The following is a 12,360-nucleotide window of genomic DNA, read 5'->3' as shown; positions in this document are numbered from 1 at the left end:
TGATGTGTGCTTCAACCTTCTCTTTTGACACTTTCAAGGATACGCTTTTTTTCATTTGTGAAGGGTGATGATGCTCTGCAGACTGTGGGTGGCTTTCTGTTCTGTGTAGTAGCTTTCTTTGATTTTGAAATAGTTAGCTGGTCTGAGCTCAGTGCAAATCATACCTGAGAATGAAATGTAAATCAGAAAATGAAATTATTTGCAGTACCTTTTGCAGAACCCTCTCTTCACTATTTCGCCATAAATATTTCACATTTCTGCTTCGCATTCAGGACATTACAAATAGTCTTCACTAATTCCACCAGTATAACAGCAGTGTAATGTCATACAATACCATATTATACCAATCTGCAGAAATACTGTTATCATTTGCTAAACAGTCTCTATAAATGTTGCTTTCCCATTCTTTCAATCAGTATTAAGCGGCTGTTAATGACACATTCACTTCTCTTTGACTCACCAGAGTGCTTTTAATGTGAAACAACTGTGCAGGAATAGTTACGTGTTATTGACAGTAGCTTATCATTCGTCAAAAGAACAGCAACATAATTAAATTGGTGTTAATAAGTGAGTAATGCTAGTAATTCTATTTAAAAGAGAAAGTCAGAGCAACAGATTGCATGACATAATTTTGTTGTACAGATGGAATAAGTGCTATGGAAATGTACTGGATTCTGAATTTATTAGGACATTAGGTAAACATATAACCAGAAAACAATGCAAAGAGCAAACTGAAATGGGACAAATATACCTTGGGGCTACACATTTCATGAACATGTGTTTTCACCCACTCAAGGTCTAATGTAACTCACTGTGACCTTTACTTTCTCATATAAAAAACATCTCTGTCCTTTTCTTGTAAAAGTAAAGCTCGGAAAATGTCCAGTACAGATCATAGTGTGTATGTGTGTGCAGAACATGTGACATGTATTAGTGTAACTGGGTGGTATGGGTGCAGAGGAAAGATAAGGGAAATATGGGCGCAGGAGTGGGAGTAGATGTGTTGTGGTTCAGTGATGGTTTGTTTAGTCAGCAATGCCTTAAGGCATTAGTGAAAAGCTAACAGACTAAACCGGTGCCTGGCAGTCACGCTATAAAATATAACGTACATGTGCAAAAAAAATAGAAAATAGCACACAATTAATCGCACGTATTGGCCGTTTGTGCCACCTCATGATGCATTTGTCAAAAGCTGCTGCCAAAGCTGTTTTCCTCTCCCTCTTCATCCTTCCTCACCTCTGGAGGTGAAACAAGAATGAGGTCCTGTAGAAAAAGACCCTCCATGTGCCTTAAGGTAAAGTTGTAACACTGACTTGTGTTGTTCATAATGGAAACGCCGAAAGCCGTTGTCAGGTTTTGAGACACATCCCGCTTTGCCCCAACCGAACCGACCCTACAGCCCTCCCATGATGCATTGGGCTGTCAGGGGAGCTTGTAAGGAGCACTGCACAGATGTGAAACTTTACAGCTCAGAGGGCTCGGCAGGGCAGTGCAGAGAGCACCATGTTAGTGTCCCAGTTAATGTTCTCATTTCTTACTAGGACGAGATCTGTTTAACGGCATGGAGAAATTGAGCTTTTAAAAAACAAGTGTTTGAAGGCGCTAAGCTCCCCGTATAAATCCTCTAGCATCTACTCTCCCTGACCGCTTCCAACCTGCTCATGAATCATCTTTGACCTCTCAGATGACCGCTATCTTATTGTGAGTGTGTTTGAGAGTACGTATCTGCGGCGGCTCTCAAGCTTTCACTGTATAAATTATTCAAATATTCAAGTCTTTTCATAAAACTTTCCAAAATCCCTTCCTTCAGAAGAAACTTGTCTTTTTCTGAAGACACCACCTCCTGCAGACAAGATGTAAGCTTTAAAAGCTCATCTTCAAGCTTGTGTGCGGGACTCAAGCAGAGAAAGATAGAGGGAAGGATAAAAAATGAGTAGAAAGAGTCCAACATAGAAGGATACTGAGAGAGAGTAAAAGCAAAAATGTTCAGGAGATGTGTTCCTTTCTGTTATTATTCATTAAATCCAGTCTAGCTGGGTTTTATGAGTTGACATTTTGTTTGAATTCAGCAAACATAATCCCCACGTAGGGTGCCTTTTAGACATACCTACCACAGCTCGTGTAGAGACAGCTATTCATAACTTGTTAAGTCTTAAGCCTCAGACCACCACTCCACTCGTGAGTACATCCTCAGATCAGCCAGCAGGGAATCTGTTCTCCTTTTCCTCCCTAATTTATCTTTCTGCATTGACGTTGCTGAAGTTATTCTTGTGTAAAATAATTATAAAACATGTGAGCATCAGTGTGATGCTTTGCAAAGGAATAATAATCAGGGGGGGGGGGGGGAGCTGGGGACCTGAACATTAATTGGGCATGAAGTTAAGCAGGGTGCACATTTTTGACTAAACATAAAGTTGTTATTAACATTGTGTTTTGTTTAGGATCCTTTTTAAATGTGTGAGTTAAGAGTGTATAAGGGTTTAGAACATCATGATGGAAGAATTTGATTGCAACTCCCATGATCAATTATGTGTCATATGTTGTTGCAGCAATTTTGGGGTTGATACCATTTGTTTCGCAGATGTGGTTCTAAATGCTTTTGGCTACTCAAATATTGTAATAAATACCTTCATAATATCTCATTTAGAAAAAATTACCTGCTGTGATTTTGTGTCAAAATCTTTTGACAATTGGAGGTTGCATTTTAAGCGATTTAATTACTAATACTTCTGTTCTTGAAACTGCTCAGAAACCCCTTTATTGTCAATATAGGTAGGCATGCCATAAATCTTCTGAATTACCTAGGTTTCTAGTTTATGGTTATAAAGTTTCATGAGACAGTTATTATCCTCAAGTTCACAGCAGGTCCTTTTATACATTGACATTAAGTTTTTAATTGATGGTCTAACTACAATAAAATGGCTTCTATGTGGACTAATATCATCACATATAAAATACAGTTGGGCACTTGATGCTTGATGCAAATACTCAAATACAGCATTTTTGTAATAGTCCAAAATCACACATTTATACTGCATGCAAACAACTGCAAGGCATTGGATTCACCTAAAGCGGGCATGTCTCTAAAGGGAAGACTTGTGAGTACTAAGAACCCATTTTTAATGAGATATCTTGAGGTAAGAGGTCAAAGGACCCCTTTGAAAATGGCCATGCCAGTTTTTCCCTTGCAAAAAATGTCCCTAACTCTATCTTAAAAACTGAGCTGGGCATAGCCCCTTAAAGACAGTAATGTCAACCTAAAATGTTCCAGCAGCTTTGTGCATTATTTTATTTTCAGTTTTTTATAAGAAGAAAAAAATGTTTCTGGACATATTGGTGGAAACACTGTAAGAGGCCTCTGGGTTGGCATTTTCTATGTTTTACAGTTGACTGACATTTAAATTCACTCTTAAGTAGAAACAATTACAGGTCACTTTTGTGTTTGTTTTTTGGCTGCTTATTGGTCAATGTAATGTCCTGCTTCTCTCCCCACTCCAATTCAATTTAAATTGCCTCTCTTTGGTATTTTCAGCTTTGGAAAAAAAGAAGACTACAGAAGTCAGAACAAAGACTAATAATATATAATGATTTCTTAATAAAAGTAAAGGAATTCAAATTTCAGTTTGACTTTAAAGCAGCTCTTCAGAAGTGAAAAGCTGCCTGAAGTAAAATACAAATTCCACTGACAATCACTGGTGCAATATTGAAATATGAACATATAGAGCATGTTAAAAACCTTTCATAAAAGATTTAAGAATTATCTCAACAGCAAGCCAAACTGACAGTTCTTTTCCCCTTACTAAGTTATTTTTAAGGATGGATGATTCAGTGTGATCTATCTTCCATTTTTAAAATCATAAGCTAAGGTATTCTTCTTTACTATGACATTTATTAAATTTTGCTTCTGTAGGGGATTGGGCTCTGACCTGATTCATTTTTATAGCGAGGGATCTAATCCTGTTTTTATGAGGGGGAGAAAATAATGATACGGAATCCCTCCGTAGCTTTGTCATCTGAAAGGCCAGATATGTAAAGTATGCTCCTGTAACGAAGATGAATATTTCTCCAGTTGTATTTTCACTGCCAATCAAAACTGGGGTAATATTATCTCAGTGTGTTTACTCTTAGTCTTAGGTGCACTGTGTGTGGGATTTGCTGCTGTGTTGAATTTGATCAGCTGTACCGGAGAACTTCTGCAGGCATTGTTAAACCTTTGTACCAGCTGCTGGTATCAGAGCAGACGCTGGCATACCTGTCTTCTCCACACAGAGCACCTTTTGCCCTTCACGTCTCTTTTCCTTCCTTGTTATATCATTCCTCCTCCAATATACTGATCCTCCCTTTATTTTCTTCAACCCCCCATGGACTCCCAATCTCGCCCCCTCTTCTCTCTGGCTCTGCTAATTCAACGCCATGTCTAACCGGGCTTATTTCCCCCAGCTCCTCATAACAAGGCCATGATGGACGTCTTCACTCCTGTCACTCAAACTCCCTGACTGCTAGTTGTGGTTTTTTTTTTTTTCTCATTCAATTTTGGACCCATTCTCTGTACCTGGCTGTCTCTCTGTCTGCTTCCCCTTCCTCTCACTTCTTTCCTGCCCGCCCTCCTCCATTATGACCAGGAGAATATGCTCGCCTGCAATCCATCTGTCCCACTGATAAAGACGTTAGCAGTGATGGGTGTAGCACCAGGCTCAGGGCAGCAGGGCGCTGTCAGTGCTGGTCTGTCTCGGGGGATGGCTAACGGGTGTCACGGATTAGTCCAGGCCTTGCATGATTGCTTCACTAGCTCAGAGATACATACGGTGCTTACCCTGGGTGATACGGCGGCCAGGTTGGCCAGAAATCTCTGTCACAAAGAAGAAGGGATGGGAAAGGATTTGAGCACTGTGTGTTCGGTTAGGGGCATTTTTTTGCGAAGGACGAAGGTGCATGGGTGTGCGCAGGGTGTGCATGTGTGCATGAGTGGATGTGTTATTTGACACATACATTCTAGGATCAAGTTAGAGTGAGATGTGGTGAGATATAATATGTCCTTGAAAAATCTAATATTACATTATGTTGGTCCGCTCCTAACTTTCCCGTGGATACATTTTTAAATTTAAAGAATAAAAATAGTTTTCTTGCTGAAGCAATTCTTATCCATATGTAAGATCATATTTGCAATTATATTTTATTCTACATTTGCTCGGTTATTCCATTTTCCATTATTTGACAAGTGTGCATATGAGGTCATTTTTATTACTTCATGTCAAGCAAGCGTGCTGCATAAAACAGGTAACCCATGAATCCATTTTATTCAGACACTCCTCACACTCCCAGTCTCTAATGCCGTGTTTTCATTACATCGTACGGCTCTTCTCGACTCAATTCACTTTTTGGTACCAGGCCGGTGCTTTGTTTCTCTTCTTCTGCGGATAATACCACCTCAGTGCAGGCATGATAATCAGCTAAGCAGCGTAGCAAAGCCACGTAATGCAGCGACATCACCTTCAACGGGACACTCACTGAATCCTCTCGTCGCTGCCATTTTTCTTTATTTGGGTTCAGTGAACAAAAAAACTAGTAGTCGCTACTGACGAGAACTTGACTGCTTAAAAGTGGCTGATTTGTCTTCAGTATGTCTACTCTCTGCTAGCATTGGCTCATCTTGTTTGGAAGGTGGTACCAAAAAAAAGTACCAGGTACTATCCACAGTTAATGGAAATACGGAAACAAACGTTATGATGTTTAACAAACTGAACTGAACTGGACTGCTTGGTGGAAATGCAGAGTAAAGAAGCAGTATAAATAAGTGTGATAGACCACATGGAATAGGGTGATGAGTGATGTAGTATGACATCACTCATCACCCAATTATGGGAGTCACTTGTGTGCAACCTGGCCAAGTATAGTCAGACGTTCAAAATGTAAGAGAGATGTGTGCTTTAATATAGAAATTGTATCGTACATATGTATAATATCTTGGTAGTGTAGGGGGTTTTAAGGCAAGCAGTCAAAATAAAAAAGCTAAAAAAAAAAATACTAGGCTCCTAGGTTGTCTGTTTTATATTTCTTGCTGTGTGTTGAACACCAGCTATGCAAGTTAAAATTCAAAAGGAGAGCACTTTCAAGGACTTTGTCCTCATAGAAAGTCATGGTGAGCAGTTTAGCAGTCTACTTGGTGGTAGATGTACAAAGTTGAAATGAACAACCAGAACTTTTTCCAGCAAAATGCAGCAGCAAGTAGGCGGGGACTATCAGATTGATGTTGTTTGGACAAAACTCTGGGAAGCAGAACTTCCCAGGCTGTCTGATTCTATCTGATGTTGTGCATCAACTGTAACACTTAAATGATTTTTCGTGTTTTTATAGCATCCGGTTATTTAATATACTCTGTGCCTGTATTTTTTTTGAAGATCATTTTTCTTTTTTTACTGCATTGAGAAATATGAGGGCTGTCATGTTCCGCAAAGGTAGAAAAGCTGCTTTGCTGAAAATTCTGTCAGATTCATCGAAAATCTATCTTTAGAAGCAGCCTGAGCAGACACTGTTCAAATTTAATAAAGAAACAGGTAAGCTCATTAACTCTCCAGGCACACTTACTGTATGCAGGATTAAAGATAGGGCGAAGGATAAAATGCAGGTGGGGGGTTAGACAGAGAGGTAAGTTGCCAATACACAGACACTGTGTACCGATTTGTGTAGGAAGATGATTGATCACGTGCACCTGGTTTAATTTCAGCCTTTTGCTGGTACTGAACAAGGAAAATGGTTCCCTTTTACAGATTTGCGGTCTGTCTACACCTCGTTCTGCTGAGAGTTAAGCTGCTTTTGAAAGCAAAAAAGGACAAGTGGCTGCTTGGAATTGTACATGATTCCTGTTTAAGTCAGTGGGATTTCTTTCTAATCTTGACTTTTACCTCTACAAATTCTACCTCAGTATTTTATCAAAGAGTCCTGGAAATACTAAGTTAGTGCATTGCAACATCGTGCAAAGTTTCAAGACTATAAAAAAAAAATTGAGATGTTATATTCAAGATGTCACGTCATTTTTAGATTTGTGTTTGTCATTTATTTTTTCAGACGGTGTACTAGGGTTTATCCACTTACAGTAGACAGCTTACATGCTTTTTAAGAACTGGAAGGTTCAAAAAGTAGCAAATAAGAAGAGATAGACTTCAAAGCAGTTAGAAAAAAGTGATAAAAATGCTCAGAAAGATTTGGTTTAAAATGAACCAACACGTCCAGGAGCACAAACTTAAAATGCCTCTGCTGCAGCGCCTCCCTGCCGAGATGTGATAAGGGAGCAAATGCTACTCAGAGGCAAAACCGTCTTGTCTCAGGAGGTTTAATGTGATGGGCCACTGTAACGCGTGTTCCCTTTCAGAACAAATCTTTGGGGCAGCAGGGACGTGTCACAAAGTACTTTCCATTAGGACAAACGAACAGCTGCTCGACTGTCTGTCTTGCTGCCTGTCAGTGCAGCCCTAACTGCCATCTGTATTCATAACACAATATGACAGACATCCAGGAATAAAATAAGTTGATCTCCATTCGTCTCTGCTTGTGTGTTTGTATGTGAGTGTATGGTGCTGTGTAATATCTGTAAGAATTTGGTTCAGCATATGTGTGTTTACTTGACTGTAATAACCGTCATCTCTTTACTTGGGAATGTTTATGAGAGGGAGCCCAAGATGGAAAAGCTGTAATAATAAACCTGAGTGTTTATAGCAGCAAGTATCAAAACAAACACTTTTTTTTGCTTAAACCTGGTTCATATCTGTCTCCATCTTTCTGTCTTTATCCTTGTATCGGCCATAGCTCTGCACACAACAGTCAGACTAGAAGAAAAAGGTCTTAGTCAGTGTTTTGTAACGACCAAACAAAGCCAGCTGGCAATGAAAGACAAATTAAAAGCCTGTATAAGAAATAGGAGGCAATTTCCATAGTAGTGTTAATGAGGCACAGAGCATTTAGTGTTCAGTAAAGCTGACAGATGTGTAGGCCTATACTCTTCCAAGGCTTCACATATCTTTCCCGGGCCCTTTGCCAGAATTCCAGGCTTCCTTTGCACCCCCATCTGTTGCAGAAGAAGTACATTGAATGATGTTGACAGTGTCCAGATGAATGTTTTGTGGTGACATGTTGTGATTGAAGAAATCAACCAGCTGTTTTGCTTTGGTTGCACATGTTTACTATCTTAGGTTCTGATTAGGGCTGAACAACATGGGAAAAATAATCTAAGTTTTAGACAAACACTGCATTTTTTTTTAAACATGCTATAGTAACACAATATTGGATAGAGTCACTGGTAAATGATAAATGGATAAACTGTTAATGGATACACTTGTAAAAAGCACCTTTATGTCTTCTGACACCTCAAAGTGCTAAACACTACTTCATAATTAAACTTATTTATTTATTTCAAATTGGAAAAAAGGAACAACCCAGCACCGCAAAACAACAGGCCTGGTGTGAACATATATGAAAAGTGAATATGAATCTTACTGATCTCCTGTCAATAATACTATTGTAAGAAATCACACAAACATGCTCACTTACTTTAGCTCCACCATTCAAAAAATATCTACTCAAAGCTTTGTTGTAAAGAAATCCAGTATTTGTCATGATTTGATTTTGGTGGGAGGCTACAGAATAGTAAGGTGGTCACTAAAGTAATTTAGATTCATCCTCAGGGAAGAAGGTATATCCGTACAACATTGTCTATTCATCCAATAGTTGCCAAGATATTTCAGTCTTGACCAAAGTGTTACAAATTGACAGAACTACGGAGTGAAACTGCCATTTTTAGAACCATGCCATCAGAATGGCTTAAATGTATTGGCATCTCTGACCTTGTAAATGCTGAACCCACATCACTAGGTTTCATTAGCTAGCAGGTGGAACCTGAACCACCGCTGTATCTTGTCTAACGTGTATAGTGGCACTGACTATAGGTGATTATATAATTTTCTCATTAATGCCAAGAAATTACTTGGAACATATGACATGATCCGATAATTGCAGGTCAAATAGAAATACTTGGCAATTACTGCATTATTAAACAAAGTGCTAAAATGGACAGATTTGGTTGTTGGTTTTGTTTACTTTACTTGAAGCAGTGGAAGCTCTATGTCCTCATAATGGTCTGATAATGCAGCCAGCAATCAGCACCTCCTCATCTCACCTCAGAGAGAGGTGAGGCAATTTGACTCTGACAGTCACATAAGGCTATTGGTAGTGTCATATACAAGCTTAACTATTTAAACAGTGAGGTTACAGATATGACTTAATATTAAAGGTCATGTTTAAATTGCATTCTGTGTATGAGGCAGATTGCAAAGGTCAGTTGCGTAGGTGTTACATAATACAGATTATGTAAAAATGCATTTTTTCATGCATGCTCATTTAAAGGTACATTGACTGTGTTCCACCTTAAGCTCTTTAACTACAGATCACATACATAAGTGCATGACATGTGAGATTTTTACTACTGTTCCAGACAGGCTCTGGTTTCTATTCAGTTTGGTATGGTATAGAAATGAATTATTAAACTTTTGCGAAGGATAAAGCTGTGTCATACAATACTGTGATGATCATGTCTGCATACGTTGTTGTCTATGTTAAATCATTGTTTAATTGTAATGCAGTTTAAGTGCAGATTTTGCACTGCATAACCATTTAACAATAATACAACATACAGTGTTTGTACTGCACAGTGATGAAAAATCAATGGATACTTTGAACCATAGTAAAAATAAAAAGACATTTCCAAACCACAGCAGCAAAATGGTTAACTGTGATGTCCAAGATATTCAGTAATTAGACTTAAACATGCAGACCCAATAACACTTACAGCAAGAAAATGTCTGTTCAATGCATTTATTTTTTAGGAACAGAGTGATTAATGGGTCAGCACACCAAGCTGTAGCATCATGTTCCTATAGCAGGTACACATAAATCATACACATACGACAAGCTGTAATAACAAACAAACAAAAGCCGCCATCACAATCAAAGGTATAAATAGGGCAATCAGAAATTACAGCACTGAATCTCTAGACTGAAACTTGACATTATCCATTCATTTATCTTTTCCTCTTAAGTTGTTGTGCCTCAAATCAGTCATTATCTTTTGGCAGGATGGCATTACCTTGAAGATTTATGGGACAGATTATTGAAAAAGTCAGGCATTAAAGGAGATGGGAAACAGAAAATCAATGCAACACTGTCATTTTTACTCCTTGAAATCTTAAATGTCTAAACTGGAGGACGCTGTGATTTATGGCCTCTGTCAACTCATCTATCTATCTGTCTCTGTCTGTCTGTCTGTCTGTCTGTCTGTCTGTCTGTCTGTCTGTCTGTCCCTCTGTCTGTCCCTCTGTCTGCTTCTGTTTATTTTACAATAATTTAAATGCATTAATGTATTTGTGCGTTTTTGTGTGTTTCACACACTCACATTGTGGGGACTCACCAGCCTTTTGGGGACATGTTTCCATAACCTGTTAGGGTGAAGGGTTGGTTAAAGGTTAGGGTAAAGGTTAGGATTAGACAAGTGGCGGTTATGGTAAGGGTTAGGGTAAGTCTCCAAAAGGGTTGGTTAAAGGTTAGGGTAAAGGTTAGGATTAGACAAGTGGCGGTTATGGTAAGGGTTAGGGTAAGTCTCCAAAAGAATGGTAGTCATGTGATATCCTGTAAAGTGTGTGTGTGACTCTTGGCCTGCATTGTCCTGGTCCTGTGATCATCTTTTTCCCAGAGTGGACTCAGCGAGAACCACTAAAGTAACTGGCGTTCTGCCTGGGGCTAGGAGTCTCAGATAGAAAAAAGCAAAGCAAAACACACACACACACACACACACACACACACACACACACACACACACACACACACACACACACACACACACACACACATACAAACACTTGGATTACAGGAAACTTTAAGGCATACCTTTTTTATTCCTCTTTGGCCATCTCTCCCGTCTCTCTCTTAATGTGTTTAAGTCATTTCAGACTAGAAGCTCAGCCCCATAGTCATTTCCTTCTAGTCTTTCAGGTGACTGGTTGCTTTGTGCTCCAGGTGGAATTGAGGCCTTATCAGCAGCAGGGCAGGAGCCCAGTGGCCACATCGCACAGAATACAACGTTTCCGCCAAACGCATGACTGCCCCACATGATTAAAGCCAATCTAAGTGGCTGTTGTCTGTGTGTCTGTTCTGTATTTTTGTGTTTGTGAGGAGAGAGAGAGAGCTCTCAAATGTTGCATTTGAGTCTTCTGCTCTTCTGATGTCCAGAATAGGAGGACGAGCATGGCAAGGCCAATGACGTGCATTTGCCTCTGATCACAGTGCATGTGTCTTTGAGTACATGTAGCGGAGGTAATGTTTGCAAAAATAGCTTTCACTGCTTCGGGTTCTTCACTAAAGCTGAGGCAATTGCTGTTTAAATTTGAATTCCAGTACGTCCCACTTGTTTAAAAAAATTGGCACTTGGCTTTTTTATGTTTCCAACAGCCTCCTAATTTTCACATGATGCTTTTGTACCAGACTGCCGCAGGCTTGCAGGACAAAAGGGCCAACAATGCCCATGTGGGCACAAACATAACCTCCTTCTTTAAAGAACATTGTGCCTCCATCCTCTCTGTCCTAAATGACTGTTCAACAGTTCAATGTGCGTTTTTTTTTTTTTTAAAACAAGCTTTGAATGAATAAAAAAAGGGAGAAAAGAAAGGAAAGAGAAGAGAAGAAATCAATGTTTGTGTCTTTTCAGATAAATGCAAGGAGCCAGGCAGTGTAAGGCGGTAAGAGGGTAATCTGTGAAACAACAATACCGTGGGTTGACAGGAGATGCAGTAATCTAGGCTGGACCAGCACTATCCTTAAACAGAGTGTTCTGTGTCTAAAAGATTACACTGTAAGCTCTGACACTATAATGGTCTTGACACACACACACACACACACACACACACACACACACACACACACACACACACACACACACACACACACACACACAGCATTGCTTCTGCCTGCCTGGAGCTTCTGCAATGGTACCCCTGTTCAAGATGTAGTCTTTAGTGAGAGGTTTGCTGGCAGAATGCATCGATAGGAATCTGATTGAGGCTTGCTGCCAACAATGAGCAGAGAGGTGGGGAATGATTGACACTGAAAGGTAAATGAGAGGCACTGTGGAGAATCCACAACGAGTGTTTATTCTGTTACTTGTGCTGTTTGTCCATGCATTCAAACGCAAATGCTTTATTTGACTGCAGAATATGGGACTCCACTATTACATTTCTTCGCATACTTCCTCATTTCTTTTTTTTATGTTCTTAATTTCTTTCCCTCTATTCAGCTGTAGCTCCAGATAATAAAAATAGC

The 12,360-nt window shown here is 39.4% G+C and overlaps 1 protein-coding gene across 1 annotated transcript in view; it reads left to right on the top strand.

Moving 5' to 3' along the window:
• The window catches only part of cdh13 (cadherin 13, H-cadherin (heart)), a 241,191-nt gene that overhangs the window by 159,131 nt on the left and 69,700 nt on the right, over nucleotides 1–12,360 (top strand). The gene's annotated exons all lie outside the window — the stretch shown is intronic.

Source organism: Anoplopoma fimbria, chromosome 19 (genome assembly GCF_027596085.1).
Source record: "Anoplopoma fimbria isolate UVic2021 breed Golden Eagle Sablefish chromosome 19, Afim_UVic_2022, whole genome shotgun sequence".
Taxonomy (NCBI): Eukaryota; Metazoa; Chordata; class Actinopteri; order Perciformes; family Anoplopomatidae; genus Anoplopoma; species Anoplopoma fimbria.
The sequence above is the reverse complement of the archived record's forward strand: the minus strand, read 5'-3'. Positions and strand labels throughout refer to the sequence as shown.